This window comes from Cydia fagiglandana, chromosome 4 (assembly GCF_963556715.1).
Source record: "Cydia fagiglandana chromosome 4, ilCydFagi1.1, whole genome shotgun sequence".
Lineage (NCBI taxonomy): Eukaryota > Metazoa > Arthropoda > Insecta > Lepidoptera > Tortricidae > Cydia > Cydia fagiglandana.
In genome coordinates this window covers 8,602,854-8,627,747 of record NC_085935.1, presented here as the reverse complement: position 1 = coordinate 8,627,747, position 24,894 = coordinate 8,602,854, and the positions used below count along the sequence as shown (strand labels likewise).

The 24,894-nt window shown below is 37.0% G+C and overlaps 2 protein-coding genes across 4 annotated transcripts in view; both read right to left on the bottom strand.

Moving 5' to 3' along the window:
- Positions 1-18,870, bottom strand: part of LOC134663595 (inactive dipeptidyl peptidase 10) — a 106,837-nt gene extending 87,967 nt beyond the window's left edge. The window contains exons 1-2 of one of the 3 annotated variants that reach the window (XM_063520006.1): positions 18,525-18,870; positions 12,344-12,663 (exon numbers count right to left, since the gene is read on the bottom strand). The gene's annotated coding sequence lies outside the window, so the exon portion shown is untranslated. The remainder of the gene's footprint in view (positions 1-12,343; positions 12,664-18,524) is intronic. The other 2 variants (XM_063520004.1, XM_063520005.1) reach the window with 2 other exon arrangements.
- The window catches only part of LOC134663596 (venom dipeptidyl peptidase 4-like), a 163,976-nt gene that overhangs the window by 102,038 nt on the left and 37,044 nt on the right, over positions 1-24,894 (bottom strand). The window lies entirely within an intron of this gene.

The window sequence follows — 24,894 nt, the reverse complement described above, 5'->3', positions numbered from 1 at the left end:
ATATGTGAAATCTAGGGTAACAGTAAGATAGTAACTAGGTAACAGCGAATTTTTTACTACACTACTTTCACACGTTTTTTACTTTTTTTTTATTTATTTTTTTAAACTGTAGTAAAAAATTCGCTGTTACCTAGTATATATATATATATATATAGTACGCAGTAGTACGTGAATTAATCTTGCAAGAAACCGAAGCGAAACACGTGCGCACTTGCGCAGTTCCTGTTTTTACTGCGCTTTAACGAACATTGTGGTTTCGTGGGCTGCAATTTTATTCTTCTTTTTTTCTTGCAGACGTAGCGTACAAAGTTGAACCCATTTCCGTTTTTTAAATCGGCAAATCAAACATGTAGCATGAAATATTTCGCAGAACCCAAGTTTCTAGGTAAATGACTAATAATTTACAAACTGTGTACACATTTATGGCTTCGTCAGCACGAATATATTGAATGCAGCTGAAATTCGCGCACACCTGCACACTGCATTGTTTTCGTGGTCAATCAAATGTGTGGGGAAATTACAGGGTGAACCTGAACAAGAGAGCCGAGGCCGACAGCCGAGAGCCGATAGCCGACGGCCGAATAACAGGGGAGCTCTTTGTAAACGGCCGTGTTTGCTGAGGCCTGCACCTAACTCTGCAAATGCATCGAAACATCCGGGCAGAATCGATGCCTTACCAATTTCATCTCGCTCTAGTAAATCAATGTAAAAAAGGTACCTGCCCCTTTGTGCAAGCATATAGATGCGGCAAGCCTGCATCCAACAATACATAGGTACCTATTGTACGCGTATTTACCTCGATCGATATGAGAAATAAGAACAAAAACAGCGAGTACGCCCCAACGTAGGTACAAACAAGCTATATTATAAACGCTGAGCCATTTACAGAGATTAACCCTGGAATAAAACGGGATGGGCTGATCGGAAAATTAATTATTAAAGTACGAGGATAAATGGGAAAGACGGGCTGTAACAAACTGTAAATATAAAGTAAGATGAATGTTTCTCAATTCCCTTGTAAAACGGGCGCATCTGTCTGGCGGCGCAGAAGATATACCCTAATGCGCGATCTATGACATGATTCGTCCAATTTTCTTGGAAACGTTAAATAAATGTGCGTGATTCCATTGTTTGAACTCGTTTGAAATAAACTGAAATGTAATGCAATGACATTCTTCAGAAAATAATAAAGAAATGGTAAGAAACTTAAATTAATAAAAGTAGAATCCTCTACGGCATTTTTCTACAAATGCAAATACGTATGACTCGTATGAGTGCTTTCGTGCAAATATGTAGTTAAAATACATGACATACATAATATTTAATCGCGATTGTAATAAACAATTTGTGAATTATAGATGCGAATTGTAAAATTTCCATACCGCGACATAACGCCGCGAACAGGATTACATATAAATTGAAAACGGAAAATGCTTGGTGGAATTTTGGTTTTTATTCAATCGGAGCAATTCAACAATACTTGTGACTGGTAACTAGTCAAATGCAACTTAAACGAAATGCCGAATTTGTTGTGATGTGACTATTAGGGAGGTAATATTTTGTGTTTTGAGTACAAAATCCTATTTAATTTATTGTCACTGAAACAAACGAACAACGGAATATACCTAACACTTCCATTAATATCAATTTAGTAACGGGACTTACAAACGGCTCGGGTGGTGTAAATCTGACTATAATGGCTTGAGCATATTTTCGGTGTGCAGTTACTCTGGCTTTAGCCATAATGCCCCATGTAAGTGCGCTGGCATGCGACTACGAGTAAGATATCCCCATTGTGACAAGAAGAAAGCGCTGTGTTAAAAGCTTTCTCCATTCTGCAGCACGCGTGCCCGACGTACTTATGTCATCTTTATGCTTTGAGATTGAGAATCTCAGTCAGTTCCTATAGGTATCTATGTTTTTTGCTAAATTACATTTGAATAAAGTAGAATTAAATGCCGTAGGTTTAGGCATGCTTAGGTAATCATCATCAACTCATCCAAACTCAGATGAATTCCTTATTTTATACAGTAACCATCGAATATATCGGAGCGACTAAATGCTCACAAATATCTGAATGTGTACTCTAAGATACAGGTCAAATATCCAAAATCAAGAACAAAACTCCAAAAATTTCCAAGAAAATATACTGACTGATCAATGCGTTTTCATTTTAGATTCATTCAATAAAGTCATAATATCGTCTATTCTTCTAATTTCTTCATTCACAAACCTTTTTGCATGTAAAATAGTCCAGGACTTCAATAATTATTATAATCGAACGCCTGCGACGTGCTCCATTGTAGTGTCTGAGGCATTGTTATGCGGATTCCACTCGGGCTGTGCAAACTTTAGCAGTTACTGGCGAAAGGAAAATCTTACATTCACATTTCCTTTGCAGAAACATTGTTTGTGGTAATATCATTGCATTGATACCGCTAGTTCCGCCGAAGTGGAAAATAACGCAGTAGGTACATACTGCATACGGTTTGTTCTATGCCAGCACTTTGTGGCATCGATAACACGCTTGAGAGTGAACGAGAGATACACACCATTGGTATTCATTAATACCTGCATTTTATATTTTGTTTTAATATCACGTATTCGGAGCATTCCACGGGCTGTCCCTTACAAAAGCATTTCATTTCAGCGTTTAAGGCCTACGTTTGTTTTTCTGGTCATATTTTTGATCATTTGTTACAGAAAAAGAAACTCCTATACCTGCAAATCTTCAGAAAACTCGCGTTTGTACGGGACAACGGTAAACAATTTTATGGAATGCTCCATTCACGTACTACTCGTAAAGGTATGTACGTCTTCTTATTTATACCAAAAGTGCATAAAATACTTCATCATTCCTTGATAAGGCCAAAGTTACTTACACGCTTTTGGTCAGTTGACTCTGTTCGTTTTTTTTTGTAAATCAGGCAGCAATAACAATAATGGCTGTTTGGTTTACAGACTTCCTATAAAAGACCTCGTATAGGCAGCTTGTGAGCGTTAAGGCACACTTGACATTTTACCGAATGGCAGGGCCTGAAATGCTCATGACATTATTATGTCGTAAACCCTCAAAACGCGTACAATATAAGTAGGCGGCAAAGGTTCTCTTACTAAATGAAAACATTTGTACAATAGCTCAGAATATAAGTAACTAGCTGTTTCGTGCGGCATTAGTGGAAATTTTCAGGCACAATGGAAATTACATTTCATTTCCGTTCGTTGATTGAAGTCCACAACCGCGCCTCCGCGAGGCGAACCATAAAAAATATTATACCTATACAAAACGGCTACAGTTTATTATAGGTAAAAAGAACAGGTAAGGTGCAGCGGGGCAATTTCGACTGCGGGATAATTTCGAAATATCTTCCATGTTTTACTATATCAACTAAAGTGCCATATATGTCCAGATATCGAAAAAGATGTGTAGTATGTGACTCTAGTTAATAATGTAAAACATTGAAGAAATTTCTATTAGTTGAAATTACCCCGCAGTCGAAATTGTCCCGTTGCACCTTATATCACAAGCTTAAAGAGCATTTCAGGTACAAATATGTAAATGATATGACATTTCATATTATTTCATTTAACATTTACCGTTCACCAACTACTCTCTTAGGTTCAAAGTGATTTAGACTGAAATACGTAAATTAAGCGCTGAACAGCAATTTGTACAATCAAAATTAATTCACTGGTTAAGAACGGGTTGCAAGCAAATTAGTGAAAAGCAAGAGCAGTCATTTGTTATTCATGTATGCATTTGGAATTGCTCGTAGCTCCCAGCAGTCAGACCAATTCTAGGGCTGCATTCAAGTTCATTTTCGGAGATTAATTCCATAGCTCGCGGTGACGATTCTCTCGTGTTTCAATGGGCGTGCATAAAGAATAATTAAGATATTGTGATGCTGCAATCGCGATATTAAATGGAACTAATTACCGTTTGCAAAGAGCTAGCTTGTAATAGTTGCAAAAGCACATTAGCTAGTCCTGATGGATGAATTACTTAGTTATGCTAATGAAGTAGTTTACATAGGTAGCTTTACACCGTTAACTAGAAATGTTCAGATTGAATAACATCCAGCACGTCCTATACCTAAGTATATTATATAAAATTTGATTAAAGTGAACTTTCAAAAGACATGTTACTAATTTAAACTGACAGACCATTATATTTCTTTGTTATTATTTTGAATCCGTAAAGGTCAAATTTCATTCTTTCTTCTTTTGCGCGCTTCCACCCGACTTAAGTACGATTCAAATATGGTTGTCGCAGTGCAGCATCGCCATGAATATGTTTTATAGCATATTGGGTATGCGCGGAGGCATTAATAATCAAGCTATTATTATATTTTTCGAGATAATCTTTGTTATAATAAAGTGGAACATTTGTATGTTTGCCGCAGACAAGGATGAATATTTCGGTTTTGACACAGTTCCAAGAATCTGAAGATTGGCCAACAAAAATTGTATCATCAATGTTTACAATATTTACGTTGATTAAGTAGTATAAATATTTACTAACAGTCTACAATTGCAGATACCCACTGTAGTTTTCAACATAAGCTAAGTATAAATTAAGGACAATTACACCATAGGCCCGTATTAAGCTCAGCACGGCGTGTGTAGGATAGGCCAAAGGAATGGTGCCATCTTTTCGAGCCACTCTCGAGTAGATGGTGATATTTTTTGACATTTAACACAAATCAATGAAAAAATAAGGATCAAAGTCAAATGGCGTTCTAATAGTTTTAATCATATGTGTCGAAAGATGGCAGTAAATATACTGACTACATAATTTACTTTGACAATATTCCACTATTTCAAATTCTCTTTGTCACTAGTATGAGTCGAGAGTCGAGATGACGTTTTCTTCGCAATTGCAAACAGTGCTTGTGATCAAATGTCACAACGACGGTCGTAACAAGCGGTTCCTGAACAAAATTATATAGAGCTTATAATATGTAGATACATGTGAATGTAAATGATGTGTGTAGATAAATCAGTGCACGTAGCTCTACGTAATTAGGCATTAAAATACTCGTGTGTTGTTTTGGAGCCTACACATAAACTTCTATTATAATAGTTCAGTTTTAATTATTAGTTAGTTTACTGTAGATTAATAGATTTATTTTATTTTTATTATTGTTGTTCCTAAAATAAGATATTCGAATTTTACTTAAAAAATGCTTGTTCTGGTCTACATTACTTTCTAGCTAGATACTACATAGTACATACTAGCATTGTCTGTAATGTAAGTAATGAACGCTCTTCAATTATGAGTTGCGAAACAATATCTGTCTGAATCTAAATAATTGTCACTGGGGAGTGGTGAGGATTGGATATCTAATTAGGAATCCTGTTTGCAGGGACGCAGTGGGCACTGTGGGCAGGCGCTAACGCTGCAACCAGCGATGATAGTTAATTATTCTCAGAAACTGTCTAGGTACCTATATCATATCACAAAAGGCGCCTTCTCTAACAGTACCTATGTAACATCACTACACCTTATGAAACAAAGTCCTCCCCGCTTCTGTCTGTGTTGTATGTATGTATGTTCGCGATACATAATAATACATATTTGCTATAACTTATTTTTCAAAAGTATGTATAAATAGTGTGTCGAAGCGAAAGTCATCGCTCGAGTTATTTTATTCATAATTTATTTATTAAGATCCACCATCAGTTAATTACGACTAATAACTGTTGGTAACATTTATAGTGCCATAATGTCTTTATAGCTACCTAGTAGATATTACTTGTAGTAAATATCTTTATTACTTGTTCTGAGCTCCTGGCTGCTGTTCATAGATGGAGATAAGAGTAACAGGGTTTGTAACATCAACTGAAAATACTCTTGACTAAAACTGTAAGCTTAAGGTTACTATTAGCGTCATATATTCCTTAACTGTTGCCTAAAGAAAATACATAGTTTAAGCTCTTGATTAGATGTGTCTATCGTACCCGTATCTTTTGTAATTTAGCATCTGATAAATTTCGAAACAACACCAGTAACTAAATTGTAATTGTTGTTGTAATTGTGTTTGTTTGTAAATTGTACATGTGTGTAAATTGTTATTTTATAATATAACAAACATTAATAAATCAATTATTACAGATCAACAGATGAGTGTGGTTTGATTCAGTTTTTAATTAAGGCATAAAATTTGCCACGTTTTCAGATTCCAGTTTGTTGATTTTGGCTCTAGTTATCAGTCGTCCTATTTTCGTTCAGCCGACAGTGATTATTAGTTAGACAAGTCGACAGTGCAAATATAATTGGACGCCAATTATAACCGAACAGACTTATCGAGTCCATTCTATAATATTTAATTATGTCGAACTGAATTAGTTCTAGTAGGTACTTTATATAAAAATCGATCTCTAGTTTTTGGATCCAATGCCTGCCTTGATAATGTTTACTAATTATATCAACTGGTAATTACATATTTTCGTTTGATATACCGTCATGTTTATTATATACAAGAATAACGTTGCTTTGATGTTCCAAAATTAATCTTTGGTTATCATAAAAATCTTTAGTCGTTAGGATACAGACGCTTAAATCTATATTCGTATTGTAGACGCTAAATAACTAAGTATACGTATGTAATTAAACTTCTACACATAAAATACTTCAACAGAATGAAAATGGTATTAAAATAAAAAATGGTAATTAAATCTGGATAACTATGACAATAGCACTAAGACAACTATGACAATAGTACTACGTGTATGTGAGGTGTGCAATACAGAGTATTGTATTGTATTGTATTGTATTGCATTGCATTGTATTGTATTGTAATAGCACCTGCAAATTTGTCTTACTTAAGGCATGAATAAAAATTTGTCTCATTTATAGAGGGTTCCATTAATAGAGGCGAGAATAGAGGTTACATTAGTTGTAGAGTTGTGAGGGGTTGTAGTACAAACTTGTAGTTTTACACTTAATTTTTACACGGTTTAATAGGAGGCAATGGTATGATTTTTTTTGAGTTGAATGAGAACGGGAACAAAATCTAAAAAGGTTAAAGTTGGCCCGATAGAACAAAATCATGAAAGCATGTCTAATTTTCATTTATTTTAAATTTTTCAATTATATTTCGTTACCCTGCATACTATATATAGCAAAATTATACAATTTTAGTATAAAATAGCTAGTGATTTAGCCGAGCGATCTGACGAGCACAATTTTAAAGGAAAGATTTTTCATATATTTTGTGTCCCTGGTTTTACACCCCCTGTTAAATAAAATAGCGTGTTTTGTAAACATTACTTAATACGCAGAAGTTGTAGGTAATCTTTAACAACAATCAAAAAAGGTAACATTTAATGCTTGCCCTACAAATCATTGAGACGAAATTTTATCTTGTTTCTGAATAATTCTTCAAATAATTGACTTTACCTCATTTTTGACACAGACTTCATTGCGTGTCATTCTTCCACCAACGTAATGTGAGCCGCCACATAACAATAAATATGTTTCGGTTCATAACGAGGAGCTTCAAAAGTAGTGAAGCTCCTCGTTATGAAGCGAAACATATTTATTAACCAATCTTGGAATCACCAGTAACCCCTTTTTAGGGTTCCGTACCTCAAAAGGAAAAAACGGAACCCTTATAGGATCACTCGTGCGTCTGTCTGTCTGTCTGTCTGTCTGTCTGTCCGTCTGTCACAGCCGATTTTCTCCGGAACTACTGGACCAATTAAGTTGAAATTTGGAACACATATGAAAGTTTGTGACCCAAAGACGTACATGTAACGTAAACGAATGAATTTTAAACATGGGGGCCACTTATGGGGGGTAAATGAGAAAATTAAAAAATAAGGTTTTTCAAACTATATCGTGTTACATATCAAATGAAAGAGCTAATTGTGGGAATCTCAAATTTATTTTTTTATAATTTTAGAATAAACAGTTTAGAAGTAATTCAAGAAAATAGGCAAAAAATGACCATTCCCCCCCCCCCTTATCTCCGAAACTACAGGGTCTACAATTTTGGAAAAAATACATAAAATAGATCTTTACCTATAGATGACAGGAAAACCTATTAGAAATGTACAGTCAAGCGTGAGTCGGACTTAATTACTTAGTTTTTGTTCCGACCCCTACGGATTTTTTAAAGACATTTCACTCACGTTTCACATAAAAAAATACATTCGATGCGGCAGCGCAAAACCCAAACTTACTGCCAGTGGTTTACGAGTCATATACTTCCCGTATTGAGAAAGCCAAATTTGCGGCACGACCTACTTTTTAGGGTTCCGTACCTCAAAAGGAAAAAACGGAACCCTTATAGGATCACTCGTGCGTCTGTCTGGCCGTCCGTCTGTCACAGCCAATTTGCTCGGAAACTACTGGACCAATTAAGTTGAAATTTGGTACACATATGTAAGATTGTGACCCAAAGACGGATATGTAACGTCAACAAATAAATTTTAAACATAAGGGCTACTTTTCGGGGGTAAAAGATAAAATTAAAAAATAAAGTTTTGCAAACTATATCGTGTTACATATCAAACGAAAGAGCTCATTGTGAGAATCTCAAATATATTTTTTTTTATAAATTTACGATAAAAAGTTTTGAAGTTATTCAAGAAAATAGACAAAAAATGACCATTCCCCCCCCTCTATCTCCGAAACTACAAGGTCTAAAATTCTGAAAAAAATACACTAAATAGTCATTTACCTAAAGATGACAGGAAAACCTATTAGAAATCTAGAGTCAAGCGTGAGTCGGATTTAAGAACAAAAATGTGGTTTCGGTTATTTTAGGGGCACAGCCGCAATGGTTTAGGTGAAACGTGATGTGGACAGCTATTGTGAATTCCCTAGGCCTATATCCGCATAAGGCCGAAGGCCCGAAGCGTCCCGAAGAGGCGTGCCTTTAGCTTCAAGCGTGAGTCGGACTGAAGACAAAAAATGCGACTAGGCTGTATCTGGCACACAGCCGCAATAGTACTTGTAGTACTGATTGATTAGGTTACTATTGTTACGTATTTTAAAAAGCACTATACAGGGTGGCCAAAAAATAAACTAAGTGTATTCCAGTTGCCAACGTGCAACCCCGAAATCGCGAAGAAAAATTTGGCTGTTTCATATACATTTTGGCTGGTCCGTTTTCTATGGGAGGATACATTTTTTTTTTTCGATTTCGGCATTGGTCCCATAGTAAAAGTTGTAAAGCTCAGTATAATCCCAAAACCTCCCTGGCTGAGGGAATGCACTTATTTTTTGGCCACCCTGTAGGTATTATCTCTCTTCGGCCTTCGCTTTTAAAAGACTTGCGAAAGTTGTAGGAAGCGCGACCCGTCGCGTCGGACGCTCCGAGCTAACAGCCCTACGCGGAGCTCGGTCTTCAGTCTTCGCAGTTCGGCATTTAATCTTCCTATCTAAGCTACTTTGCATAGTTGCGGAGATATAAGCCACCACGCCAGAAAACTTCATGTTACATCTGGTTTTTGATTGACCCATTCGGGTTTTTCAAGACGTTTTATTCACGTCACGTTTCACGTACAAAAAACATATTGAAAATTGTGTGATGTACGGAACCCTTACAACGCGAGTCCGACTCGCACTTGACCAGTTTTTTCCGTATCATGTCCATGTACAGGTTCCAACAGACCTGGAATGTTATCGATTTGACCTGAAAGTCGTTCTGATCAATAGACTATATCCTTGTGTATATACAGCAGCCGTCGCCCGCGGATCTGTATACTTAAAATTCCAAAAGATATTCCATTTTTCAAAATCCTTAATTTTACGGGAATATACTTCCCTTGCCGCACAGGCCGCATATACCTAATGGGATACTAAAGAATCGATAATGAGTTTTATAATCGACAAAATATTTATTATCGTCATCGTGTCTGTACGTGTTCAAAACAAATATTATTCATCCTCTTTTATAATTATATATAAAAAGGGGTCGGACTTTTAGAGTAGGTAATTTTCAATATAGATGTCATAGATTTAATTGGCGCATTAATATAATGTATCGATGCGGAATCGTGAACAATGCGCAGCACTATGACATGACCAATCTGAGCGCTGCGTGCCCGCCTTTCGGTGCGGTACGGGGTGATCGAATACGGACAAATAGTACCCGTGCCCCGCTAAAGAAAAAAAAATACCTTTCAGTGCGTTACGCAAAAATACTTCCCGTACATTTTTCTTTTGAAATGGAATATACTTGAAGTACGAATATCGAGAGTATAGTGACTCAACAGGTCATCTTTTTCTTACTCACACGAGAACATAGAAAAACCGCCGCCACACTGGGGGTAAGACAAGCGCTGATAGCTGCCGCCCTGGCGGAAAGTCAAATACGGCCAAATGCTTCCCGTAACGCAGCGAATGTGTTACAAATTGTGTAATGTACGGGACCCTTGGAACGCGAGCCCGACTCGCACTTGGCCGGTTTTAATTTAATAATTTATTTAATATTTAATAATTTGATATGTGTGTGTTTTGTAATTTAGAATAAACATCTACTTAGTCATACCGATATGCAAACTCTATATTAGATGTTTATCAGGCGCATTAAATTACCATAGGAAATAATGAAACACCTGTTTGTTATGCCGTTACCGGTATTTTCTTGGTTGTTTGCCAGTCACAGATGCATAATTTATCTACTAGGGTAGTCATAATATCCACGTGAGTAGTAGTGAAGCCGTCAACGCGTGATGTACTCGATTTGCGAATGCGCGTGTGTTGATGTTTCCCGGTGATTGTGGACAAACAGAATGTCGGCCGTGTTTACGATTAGCGCGGAATTTACTCATCAACTATCACGTGGGTTGCACAGTTAGTCACAGTTTTGTACAGGTCGACAAAAGTTAGTCACAGTTTTGTACAGGTCGACAAAAGCTAGTCACAGTTTTGTACAGGTCGACAAAAGTTACCTCCAGATTGTAAAAACTAAAAACCAATAAAGGATCAAATCAAATACAATCTAGACGTATTGTATCGCGTCACGTATAGTGGATTAAAAATATATTCCGACTTCCCGACGTTTGGTGCCAGCGCTTACGAGTGCTCATGATCACCGGGATTGGGAAAACTGAGAAAACATAATAATCACTAACATAATAATAATGATTTCTTACAAATTCAAGTCAACATCAATCGATCTCATTCTTATTACCTTATTAGTGTTGGTACTATTTTCTCTTAAGATAGCTGTAATGTGTAACTATAGATTTACATGTCCACCGAGAATGTACTTATATATAACGAGTCTTATTTTTTTAATCACAATTTATACTGTGGTAAGTAATTAAATGTATTGAACACTTGTATGGAAAAATGATCTGTTTTCATTGCTTTTAAGTGTAAGTTGTAATACGCAATTTGCCTAAAATACTATATACCTATAGTGCGCTACAAAAGCAACAACAGTTCGAGTTTAGCTCGGCCATTAAAAGTTCATAGGTCAAATTAGCAGGGGAAAAAGATTTTTCTTTCAGGAAGCTCTATAAAGACATAACTTCCCGGCGTTAATAGCGCTAATGGCGGCTTAGATAAGACGTTAGTGGTAATAATAGCCGTGCGAACACCTCCGCAATTAAAATAATATATTAACCGCGACAAGGCCATGGCGAATGTCGCGCCGCTGGATTATCGCCAGAGCAATAATAGGTCACTGGGCGCTTCAGTGCGGGGGGTTTAGATTAGCGAACTAGCCTTCCGTGTCACCGTTGTGCATTATAGGGCTCCATAAAAATCAAAAGTCAGCGTTGAAGATATCTAAGCTTATTAGGGTCATTAAAAACTACATTTACTAAGTAATTACCATGATTCCTAATAAAAGTAGTTATTATAATCTATAAGTTGTATTTATAAGTTGTAGTAATTACTATGTAATTACACCGCCATCCTTTTTAGAACAGGTACATAGTTCGCTTTTACTCAAATTAGTTTCACTAGTAACTTCATACTCAAAGACATATCACAGCACGCCACGACACTTTTAGATCGTTAAATAATGACGTTTTTAAATACATATTACCAAAATAGATAGAATAACTCATTCTAAGTGTCTTATTAACATTTTATATAAGGGAGATTAATCATTTAGGTCAAATAAAAAACCTGTCAAGGATATTTATAACCCTTGTTAAGAAATTTCTTCACAATAGGTACCATTTCAATTGGACACATTATTAATGAATTCATTAAGTGGCCACGCAATATTGCTGGATGTATACAGGTATTCAAAAATGTAAGTACCTACCTATATGTCCAGTCTAAAAATCCAGAATATGACAAAATAAATCAGTTGAGACTACTCACCGGCCTAAAACTACATAGTAGAAGTATATACAATAGTTAATCACTTACCTTTATGTCATATTTGGTGAATCTCCAAGCCGCATTGGAAAAGTAAGTTGGCCAATCTTCAAGCAAAATTCGAGTCCACTATCAATAATTTGAAATAGTTCACCACTTTCAATCAATTCGAATATTCACCTATAATACCTATAACGAACCGCGTTGAGGCACTTGAAATATTGAAAATTTTAACAATTAACTATTTGAAACACTAGCGTTGTGCACTGAATGTACAGTAGAGTCAATGGGGATATTAGTAATGTAGGAGAAAGTTCGATGGAGTCCGTGCGTACGCGCAGCGAGCGGCCCGGCGCCGGCGCAGGAGGCGTCTGAAACAAACACGTCGCCGTCAACATTGTAGATCTGTCGTCGTAGCTGTAAACAAGTGGCGATAATTAGCATGCTTATTTTTGTGACACTGACAACTAGGTATGTAGTTCGAATACTTGGAATTCACTATTGGTACAATTATTATTTAGTACATATTTATCGCATGCAATTAATCACATATTTATGTGATTATATTATTAATTATTTATGGCAATTATTATGGCAAAAAATGTAGAACTTTGGAGGCAATGAAACGACTCGTGTAATTTCTTAATCTTGACCGTTAAACGCTTAAAAGATATATAACCACAAATTGCATTGTTTTGCAAAGTTAAACACAGAACGTATTAAATTAATATTTTCAGACAAATATATTATATATACTTACTATCGAAAACAACACACACACACAACGGTCGCAAAAATGTTGACCTACGAGTAAGTACTTATCGAAAATATGATGCTACGCGTTAAAACGTGCTACGTGGCGTAGCAATAGGCTCTACTTATATTTATTGTATCATCCAGCCACACATCATCACAATGATATGAAATACATTTTCTCTCTTTCAATCAAATTCAAGCTTCTTAAGCTTCTGGCTGGTAAGCCTTCTTTATAACATGCGAACTACAATCAACTTTTTGTTTGTTTGTTAAGTAAACTAAATAAAATAAATAGATTTTGAAGAAATTTATAGGGCTTCGGGGCCTTAGGTATAGACAAAGACTACTTTCTTTTTGTAATTATACCCTGGGTGAGCTATTGTTCTTTGCTCGCTGAGATACAGACCGAATACGTAATACGAACGTATAATATACATATATTTATTCCTTATAATTCTGTTACACCATAACTACTCCATTGAAACAAGAAGAAATTAAGATGAAAGTTTGGTCAAGTGACAAGCACAATCCGATGAGTTGTGTTCATCAATTCCATTCGGACGGACCATCGACAAGAAGTTATTGCGGCTACTATCTATTGTTTGCCCTCAAGCGAGCATCTATATGGGCCACGGACGTGACTACGTTAGTTTTCAGCGGAAATATATTATTGTTACGATGTTCTGAATCATTCGTATCACAATAGAACTTTTTGTGTAATAAGCGAGGATAGGGATCAAAGAATTTTGCAAAAATTCCTCCATCAATCTTGGCCGTGCAAAAAGCTGGCAGGAGGCACTTGATTTATCTATTTGAATATTAGTCGCGGTGGAACTGGGGCGTGCTCGGACCGCTGATATCGCCGTGCTTCCTTCCCTCCTACACTCAGCAAAATAAAGGTAGGGCAATTAGCGCGCACGGAATGTTACATGCTTCTAGTTTTTGCAGTCCATGCAGTGCAGTGAATTTTATAACATACTTAAATGAAACTTTTGTTTGAAGAAACGTCACTTTTGACACTGGCAATATCTAATCCATATCGTATCTAGACGTAATATTTGACGTATCTTAAAGTTCGAATCGGGCCGATATACGAGTATGTTCGTTGATGATGAGAAATTGAGAACACTAACTAGCTCACGTTACCTGATGGTCATCGAATTAAACCTTAACTAAGTATTTATATATTGCCTTAAACCCACTGTTAAGTACAGTATTTAAATATAATATTAACCCCTGTAAACTGGTCTGTAAGGTTTCAGAAGCCCAAGGTGTCGTAATCTGTTTATTTTATTGGATTGCCAATTACCAATACCTATGACTACGTCCAGTATTGGCTGAGAATAATTTGGGTATGTTTGTCCCAGATATTTTATTGATTTGCATTGGAATTATTTCTTTTTCGAAGTTATCCTATTATTAAATCACCTTAATCTAATATAATCATTATTGGTATCCACTGCTTAGTAAATTTTGAGATCTGCATTTTACAATACATTTTTGAGTCAAACATTGTGGCTGACAATAGAGGTAGAGAATTCCACCAGTAGCTCTACTTCTTCTACCAGTTCTACCAGGTCCTGACTTAATTATTACGCTTCGTGGAACAAAAATGTACTTAAGATAATTTTTTTTAAACCGTCATTAATGGTTTAATGTAGAAGTCGAAGTATTTTTTGAATAGGTAATTGATTAAAGATAACTCTGCCTCATAATATAAAGTTAGTTCACAAAAAAGCAATATTTCAAGTTACATAGTGGAGTTTGTATTTATTGCCTAGTCCCAGATCGAATTAAGCTGATATGAAAAATCCCGTTGGGCTTAAATTGATTTATGTGCGAAAACGGCGGACAAAGCTTCGTTTAAAATTTCGCATGACAATCGGACTCTGAAGCGCCGTGAATGAATAATCGACTCGCTATACGCTGTTCCTAAACCTCACATATGGCTGAAAGTGGACATCTCTTGTTACACGAATCCGTAGATTCTAACAATAATGTATGTACTTATGCATGTAAACACTACTGTAGATAAGATATGCTAAAAACACAATAAAAAAACTAAATATATACCGTAAAACGGGGTGGGTAGGGAGAAAACTGTTCCGGACGATTGTATTTTAGTTTTTTTTATGATTTTGGGTAGTTCCATTTCATAAGTTTACCGATAAAAACACAAAATCTCTCCTCACCCCGTAGTACCTCGTAGTTGGTGTGAGATGGGATTTCATACAATAAGTTATACGCCACTGTTTCGTTCCAGTATAATAGCATAGAGAGATTAGCGTTAATTTATTTTTTCTGTTTAAAAATAAAACTTGCTTTTGCTTGCTTTATATAAAACACTACCCGTAGTCTTTACATGTAGACTATACTTTACAACAAAAAAACATCAGGATACTTTGTATATTTTTTAGGGTTCCATAGTCATTAAGGAACTGTTATAGTTTCGCAATGTCTGTCAGTCCGTATATCCGGCCTAACTCAGTGATAGTTTTTATTAGAAATCTGAAATTTGGCATGGATATAAATATATTATTATATTACGCCGAATATTCGGAAAATATTTTTTTTAAAGTACTTAAATAAATCCAAGATATGAAGTCAATAGAGTAAAAAGCACCTTACCTAAATTCAATTTTAATTTCAAATTTAATGAACATAATAAGAACACTTGACACCTCACGTAGCTTAAGTTACCTAGTTACCTATAAACTTAGGTACCTAGTATTTTTTGCATTTGCATAAACATGCATTTTACATATTCCCAAGTTGCAGAACCTAACAATAAATTCTAGCGATACGACAAAAGATAAACTGGGAGCAAAATGTGGAATATTTTAAACGGGCCACGACGCTGCGCAAAAATCCACTACAACAATGTAATAGCAGAAAGTACGTAGGCATTCCAAGCTCAAAGGACTTTTTCACAGGCCGGAATGAAACTGTACGTACTTATCTATTCCGTTTCTGAAACCTCTGATAAACATGAAAATGTATGCACGAACACACCCACTCATAAATTTAAAAGAGGATCAACCCGGCAATGATGGATGTCCACAGTGCGCATATTTATTTAATTATCGCGCCGTCGGTTAGGCCCGGTCAACCCAAATGGGAGCAACAGAAATTGCGGTTCTACTGGCGAGATCCTTTTCATCACGAAAGTGCTTATCTCAGCATCAGTCGTAGGGAGTGACATAATTGATTGGACCCGGCGAGAGTTCGGCGACACGAGTGGGACGATGGCAGTTTCCTAACTAGCTTTGTAGCAGTAGCAAGCTCGGGAGCAATTAGACGGAAGAGGAAATTGCACCTCTTGGGGATAACTCACAAATTGCCCCAAACGTCAGCAGCACTCCAACTGAAATAGCAATTTGCCGTTCCAACTTGAGTTTTCGGGAATGGACGAACGAAAATAATTGAATGTTAGTACAACTATCGAGACAACATTTGACGTGTCTTCTAACAGTACGTACCTATCTAATGTCGTCAGACTAAATGCAAGTTTTTTCCGATCCATTGAATTCTAATCCTATCAGAATATGATGCACGTTCCATAATAGTACCTATGGTAAAGTTAACGAAATACCTACATAGAATTGGATAAGACAAAACCTTAATTTCCAAAGTACCACATTTTTAAATAATAATATCATAGTGGAATTATGACAATAAGCGCTGAGAAGTGTTCGCTCCGCTTATACCTTTAATGTAATTAAGCGTTTATGGGTTCCAAACATCTCCCGAAAACATTGATCGACGCACCGTGGCTGAGAGTCTAAGCGGGGTGGTTGACCCCGATCAAATATTACCTGCCGTATTCGAACTTCAAGATATTCACAATAGACGACACGTACTAGATCCATTCTAGATACGTTATAGTTTAGATATCAACTAGTTCTCTTTTGTAGCGCAATTCGGGCAACATGTGTAAGTAAGGCATGTCACTTTTACGTTAGATAGAGTAAGATGTCTATTAGATGTGAATTGGATCTCTAAGTCATATCCTGTGGAAATCGTTCAAGAGTATCTCCAGAATCGCGCAAATTTCAAATTTGATAGGTTAGATCTTAAACATATCGTTTATTCGTTATTTCAAAATTCGAATCGGGCCCTACGGGTCCGGGTTCAAATTGGCAAGAAACAAGATGCGACATGCAGGTTCTTTCAGGAGTCAGAGGAGACTGCAATGCACATTCTCTGCTCTTGTGGACCACTAATGTCAAAAAGAAGTACCTACCTAGGGCGACACGTAGTGCAACCCTATGAGGTACAGGGGCATTAGTAATGAACTTTAAAGGGCCGTCACAATAGATTAATGCTGGTCGATGCGACACTCAAAGGCCCACAACACCACAATAATAATAATAATACGGGTCCTGGCGTGACCGCTGGAGTAACATCTTGATAGCTCGTTCGTGCTACACTAAACTCTTTATTGCGCCTCCCGGCCCGTCTCCTGTGACACGTGATGTCCACGCCATCGCGCCTACTAATGTTACATCACGCAATTTAATCTAAGTTGTGATTACGTTCATTTGAAGAGATCGAAAATATTTATTGAATGATTATGTTTCTCTAAAATGCAATACGACGTTATAACAAAATAAATGCCCGTAAATAATTAATAAGCTTGGACGCAACCTTACCTACATTTATTAATTATTGTATAGATTATTATACATATATAAGTCAGGTGTATGAAAAGAGGTACGCGTTTTCTAATCTAAACAATATCGACAGTATAACTTATGCATACCTACCCATATTTTAAAATCAGGTTGTATAAGCAATAGGTAGACTGAATATTAGATTTACCTATATTTATTTAATGTCACTGGATATTATATCGATACTATTAAATCCATATACGTACTGAAAAACTTTTTCCATTAAAATAATTTAAAAAAACGGGAAAACTTAATTATTGAGAGTAGTATTTGTATTTTTGTGTTCGTCCGCCAAGCAGAGGTTGAAACGGCATTAATTTAAAAGAATCGCGACAACAACATCGTCACGACTCCCCAAATGAAGAAAAACGAGTTTATCCGCACACACGTACGTCCTTACCCGTCTACTCGTACTGTAGGTACCGCTCCCTAACTACACCTACTTAATAATAAAGCAAAACTTTGATATTTCTTTTTTCACTGGAAGATGCGTTGTGATCGACATTTGGCAACAGGCCAGTGCTGTTATTTCTACCCCATCACATTTTCGATAAGATATAACCCAGCATATTTAACAGCATCGAGCACATCCATCACCAAAATAAATAATAATAAATCACTACGACAATCTAGACGCAAAACGCAATTTACTTAAAGAAAAGAAAATAATTACGTACATTTAATCTACAATTTGCGATATTTGAATCGTCTACGTCAATTTGACTACTGAAAATGCTAATGCAAGCCTGTCCCTCAACTTCAACATTGAGGAAAATTGCAAAAAAAAATATTTAGCCTCTCACCAATTTCGCTCAATTAACTTCAGCTCATCGTTCGCGTTAAAATGAAATGCGAATTATTTATTAAAAGTTTCTCATAGGGGATGCAGACAGACGTCGAGAACGCGCCGGGTGGAGCGCAACATGCAGGCGCCGGGGGCACGTGTGCAGTGAGCGCCAGCCGCGGCGACGCGTACCTGATCGCGATCGCAGTTCCACAGGGTGCACTAAGCGCGGGGCGACGCGCGCCGCCCGCCTGCTCCGAGCGACTGCCGCCCGGGCCGCGCGTTAGCCCCGCGCGCGCACGCTGACACGCCAACACCACGCATAGACACCACGCACCACCGGCTACCACCTGCAGCCAAGCACCACCATGCACAACCCTCGAGGCCCGAGACCGTGGGCTCACGCACGACGCCGGTATCGATGTGTTTTGTGAGGATAAGGCGCCGCGGGGGATGGGACACGCACCGAGAGGGGCGGAGGGGCTGGTCCTGCGCGCTGCGTCACGCATTTGTCTCGATGTTTTCTTGCGTGCTCCCGCAGCCCGCCATCTGCAGAGACGTGCCCGGAGAGTGCGCCCGCCGCTGCCGCGCCGGACCTCCCGGTTCGCCCGTGCCGCGTGCCGCCCGCCGCGCCGCTCTACCTCTACCTCTCACTCTGTAAACCAATACAGTATTTACACTAAAACTACGTACTTACATAATTTCTTCCATATTTTTTACGGGCGTATAAAAGTAAATTCATTTAACCCCTTACCGCATACAATGCCATATATGGCGGATATGATATTCAACTCTATTGACAGCTATTAAAGTTCAAATTTAAACAAATAATTTTTATTACATGCGGTAAGGGGTTAACTTGGGAAAGTAAGTCTCTTATGTTATGAGTAGGTATTTCAATGGTTAGGTTAAACATAGCCAAATCAAAATTCGCGTTTCTCAATGCAGTGCATGTAGAATTCTAACTTTCAGCTCACAACTTAACAATAAAATTCCGGTCACGTTCGATTTGTTCAACGAAAATTCCAAATTCCTAACGATATACGTAATTAATTCCTGAAATGTGTCCTGACTGTATGACTTAAGATGATCACGACATGACTAATAAAGTAATCATATTCACATATTGTGAGTGTAGTTGTTTTCGACCTGTGCCCATGGCATCATTGGTTGCATGATGCTGTGATTATGGTTGAATTATTCCGAAAGAGGTTAAGAGGTTTGCTTTAGGTATTCTTAGTTAAATAGCAAAACTCTAATGTCCTTGAAATGGAGTTACGTTACGATTACGAGATTTGCGACTTTCGACGTTATGAATTATGATTTGACAGCTGGAAACAGTGACATTTTTACAAGCTTTTATTTACTTTCACCTGACCGTTGTCTGTCGGTCTGTAATCAAATCTTGCAAGTTAAATTTGATCCACTTCCCGGTTTCCGATTGAGCTGAAATCGGCAATCGGTAATCTTTGCATATGTACATACGTAAGTCGGGTGACAATGCAATACGCCGGTCTACATCATCAGATCAGCTCAATAACACCATAATTATTGAGCTGATCTGATGATGTAGACCGGAGTTGGCCTTAGGAACTCTGTGATTAAACAACGGAACCTTATTGTGTTTGGGGTTTTTAGAATTGTCTCGATGAGTATTAATTGCCTGTGGGAAGAAAAGTACAGTCAGCGATAAAAGCTTGTACCAAAAATGAAATTTTTGCCAAAAACTTATTTCAACCTGGAAATAACAACTGATCAGTACATATACAGATTACGGACCACGGACCTGTTGAAAATGAAATGCTGCTCCCAGTGTGGGCATACGCGTACTTTCATTGCACAAGAGGGCAATCTTTAAACCCAAGTGACTACTTGAAATCCCCAATGCCCAATCCGCTTTCAAATAATAATGAAATTTCGAAATAAATACGTATCTGGTAACTCTTCGGTGAAGGAAAAGATTGAGAGAATACCCGTACATGACTACATCTTCAAAAAAATTCAAAGTAGGTAGTCTGTAGGAACAATAGTCTAGCAGAAATGCCCTAAAATTTCTAAGACACTCAAGGAAACATGAACTAAAGTAAAAAAAAAATGCTCATCTATAAGTACCTAATAGTGAGTGAAACTGAGAAGTGAGCGATGTATCGCCGCGTTAAGCACGTGTCGGGAAGATATGGCTCTCATCAATCTCTGTAACTATCAATTCGCTTCGTAACCAATAACAAATAGCCTAAGATCTCTCGAGTATCGTAAACAACCGGGAAATCACTAGCTGGTTACAGATTATTGACAGGTGTACCTATACCTAAGTTATTTTGGGTTGGTTCTTTTGTGTATTAACAATATATGTGATATATAGGCCGGTACCAACTGAGCCTACGTACATAACATATGCAATATGTCGACATGTTGCGTCCCTGTCACACTTACGTTTAGGTACGAATTTACAAGTGCGATAGACTCTATGATAAACGTAAATATGAATGACGGTTGAAAGTCATTTGAATTTTTTTCCTAATTGATTAGAGACTTAAAGGCAAAGACCAATGGTCCATTGGTCATACCTACAGCCAATACACCTCACCATGTGGTTGAAGAGAACAAAATGTTTTTCCCACTTTACGTGTTGGGGAGCTATTTCGCCTAGTATTGATATTAAAGATTTTACTAGGTAGGTACCTACTTTGTAAGCGTGATTAACATATTTGTCCTCATTATTTATCCCTAAACATCTTAATTTGCACGAATGTGTAATGCGGTATAGCGGGGTAATAAGTTTCTTGCAACGTTACTTATTATCTCAACTGATACGAGGACCGTGGCGCATTTTCTTAAGCATCATTACTCTCGGTAGAGATATTACAATCCTTACACGAGGCAAGTAGATGAGCCCTAAGATATAAAATTCTTACACGAGGCAAGTAGATGATCCCTAAGCTAAGATATATCCGTGACCAACGAGTGCAAACCGCGCTTCAATATTGAAATTAATGTTGCCGCTGCAAGCGGTGATCTGGTGAATAATGGCTGCGGGCGAAGATTTCGGGGGAGGCCCCGATCGTAGCGATTACGTAAACGTAGTATAGGCAAACTGCCGTATTCGAACTTCAAGATATTCACAAGATACGACACGTACTAGATCCATTCTAGATACGTTATAGTTTAGATATCAACTAGTTCTCTTTTGCAGCGCAATTCGGGCAACCAATGTCTCTTTTACGTTAGATAGAGTTAAGATGCTATTAGATGTGAATTGGATCTCTAAGTCATATCCAGTGGACATCGTTCAAGAGTATCTCCAGAATCGCGCAAATGTCAAATTTGACAGGTTAGATCTTAAACATATCGTTATCGTATCTTGGTGATGTCTAAAAGATATCTAATAGATGTCTATTTCAAAATCCGAATCGGACCCATAGGCAAACAAGGCTGTATTGAGCTCATGCAGAAATGGAAAGCCAAATCAATTCTAATTTGACTAAATTTTTTGGACCCTCCGCCGCCAATACATACTAAGACCGAACACAATCTTCTTTTCTTAGATTTGATGAAATTACTACCAAAAATTATGCATGTACCTATAAGTATAAAGAATGGGGCAGGCCTACGTTTAATTTGTATCCCTTGTAAGAAATTTATGCAATACAAAATTTAGTATTAAGTATTATTATGTTGGTTTATGATTATTTAATTTAGTTTTAATAAATACATACAAAATCATGAGACGGACGGACAAAGTGACGGACAAAAGAGGCTTAGTAATAGGGTTCCGTTTATCTGTATCCTTTTAGGATTCCGTACGTATGTACTTTAAAAGGAAAAAACGGAACCCTTATAGGATCACTTGGTTGTCCGTCCGTCAGTCTGTCTGTCAAGACCCTTTATTTCACCCTATGTCTCGGGAACGCGTGGAGGTATTAGAGTTGAAATTGAAACTATATACGGGTTATTCGCAGACGGTTTAGAACGCAAAATGACTAGTGTAATATTTTGCCTATATCACTTTTAGTCTACATCGCGAACGGTCCAGAACGCAAAATGCCTACATCATTTTCGTTGTTTTATTTTTACGTTAGCGATGTCGACGGCGCCCCTCTATCGCGGGGCTGTGCTGTTTGGACTTCGGCCATTTGAAGATAACTAACGAACCTAAACTTAGTGATATAAAAAAGTGGTAATTTTGCTTTCTAGACCGTTCGCGATGTAGACTAAAAGGGATATTTTAGGCAAAATATTACACTAGTCATTTTGCGTTCTAGACCGTCCGCGGCTATACCCAAAATAACGTATTTGGCAAGTAATAACGTCTTACACTACAAGTACACGAAATTTCTGAAAACTATTGTCTATGGTTACCGTGATAGTTATTCAGGAAATAAAACCATGATGGATACGGATTATAACTATTGTAAAAATATAAAATACAATTTTTTTTATTATTATTACCAATTATTGTTAATTAATTATTTGCCTATTAAATTGGTATATTTATATTTAAAAAAATACAAATTAATTAAGTTAAATTTGCAATTCTTTATTCCACTTTATTAACTTTAATTTGGAACTCTCGGTGGGCGAGTACGACTCGCTCTTGTCCGATTTTTTTATCTTAATGTTATCGGAAACAAAAAAGAAAGCAATTTTCAGTTATAATAACTACCTATGCACGCACCAAGTCACGGCAAAGGCCCAAACTGCGGAAGCGGGGAAAGCGGAAAAGATCGCCAACTGTGCTTTTGAATTTGGTCAAATTTGCCTTTGATGACAAAAAAACGTTCGATTACAGATATAGGACGAATAGTTACCAAATTCAGTGGGCCTACCGCGAACCACGTTCGACGTGTTGCCTCTCTGTCGCACTTGTAAATTCGTACGTAAGTGTGACAGGGGAGGCAACACGTCGAACGTGGTTCGCGGTAGGCCTTCAGTGCAGGAAAGTCGAACCTTTATAAGCACGACAAAGGGGTTACAAAATATTAGAGCAGAGAGGTGCAATAATTAACCCAATTATATTTATATTACGTATAACATGCAGCAGCATGTAGCTTCATGTTAGAGCGCCTATCTGGTCTAGAATGTAATTGTAATTTTATGTTGTGTAATTTTCGTCCTATGTAATTACTAAGCATAATTTAAATATCATGTAAATATTAATTGTTACTGTACTAACACATTATTGGGAACGTGCGAAGTCGGTGGCGCTGATCGTCACAATCACAGGTAATCTTATGGAATGTCCGACATTAGTACTAGCGGCAGCCGCTTGAACTAATTTTACTCCATAAGATTTAACATAGAAATTCCGACAAAATGAGGGCAGCACCAGTCGTGCACATAGCGAATACACCACGGTTTGAAATAAATATTTCAAATTCAATCATTTGTCAATATTTTATACCTACATAAGTATAGAGGTTTTAGGTATAGGTACTAATGGTCGTTTAAACTGTACCAAACTAAGTAGAGGAATTAAAATGACTAAATCCGTGCAGTATCGTAATATTTAGAGAGCCCACCACACATGAAGGCAGCAATAAATAAGTAAAGGTTTTCTCTGGGGAGCTTCATGGAAAGGGTCATCGCAAATAAGAGTATCCAATTTTATTGTGATTATAAATATAGGAGCAGCCGTAACTAGAGATATTGCCAGATTTTCTTAATGGCTTACTAGTACAGTCAATTGTAAAAATATGGGTGTAGCCAACTTATTCAAAAATATGTCCCATAGTTCTTAATTTGCTGACATAAGAGCTATAGGACATACATATTTTTGAGATGATTTGTGCACTCATATTTTTACAGTTGACTGTACATATTTAGGTTATACCTACTCAAAATTGATGCCGTCTCAAACATCTATTTTTTATAGATTCCTAAACTGAAAATCGTAATTCAAGACCAAAAAAAAGTAAGACAATGTTGCCACTGCAATAATTTGTTTGTAAAATAGTAAATTCCTTTTTATAAATAAACACGCTAAGATAATTTATTTATTGGTAATTTTACTCCTACGATTTAAAAAAGTACTTTTATTTACTTATTTTTACATAAATACAAGACACGCTATTAAAAAGTGGCAATATTGTCTAATTTTTTTTTGGTCTTGAATTACGATTTTCAGTATAGTCGGCTAGGTAAAGAACCCCTAGTTTTGTCATGTCTGTTGTAAAATCTTCGCTGGTCTCAGGTGTTGTAAAGGTGGTGAAATAATAAGTGGACTGTAGTTTTAACGCTGGTTTACTCTCAAAATTACAAAAATACAAAAAGTGGCAAAGTGGATTGTCGTTGGGATTCAAGAGATGACAAAGTAAGTTTTTGAAAGCTCTGTAACTGTCAAAGCTTTGAATATAAAATTGCCATAGTTAAATTTGAAACATAGAGAGATT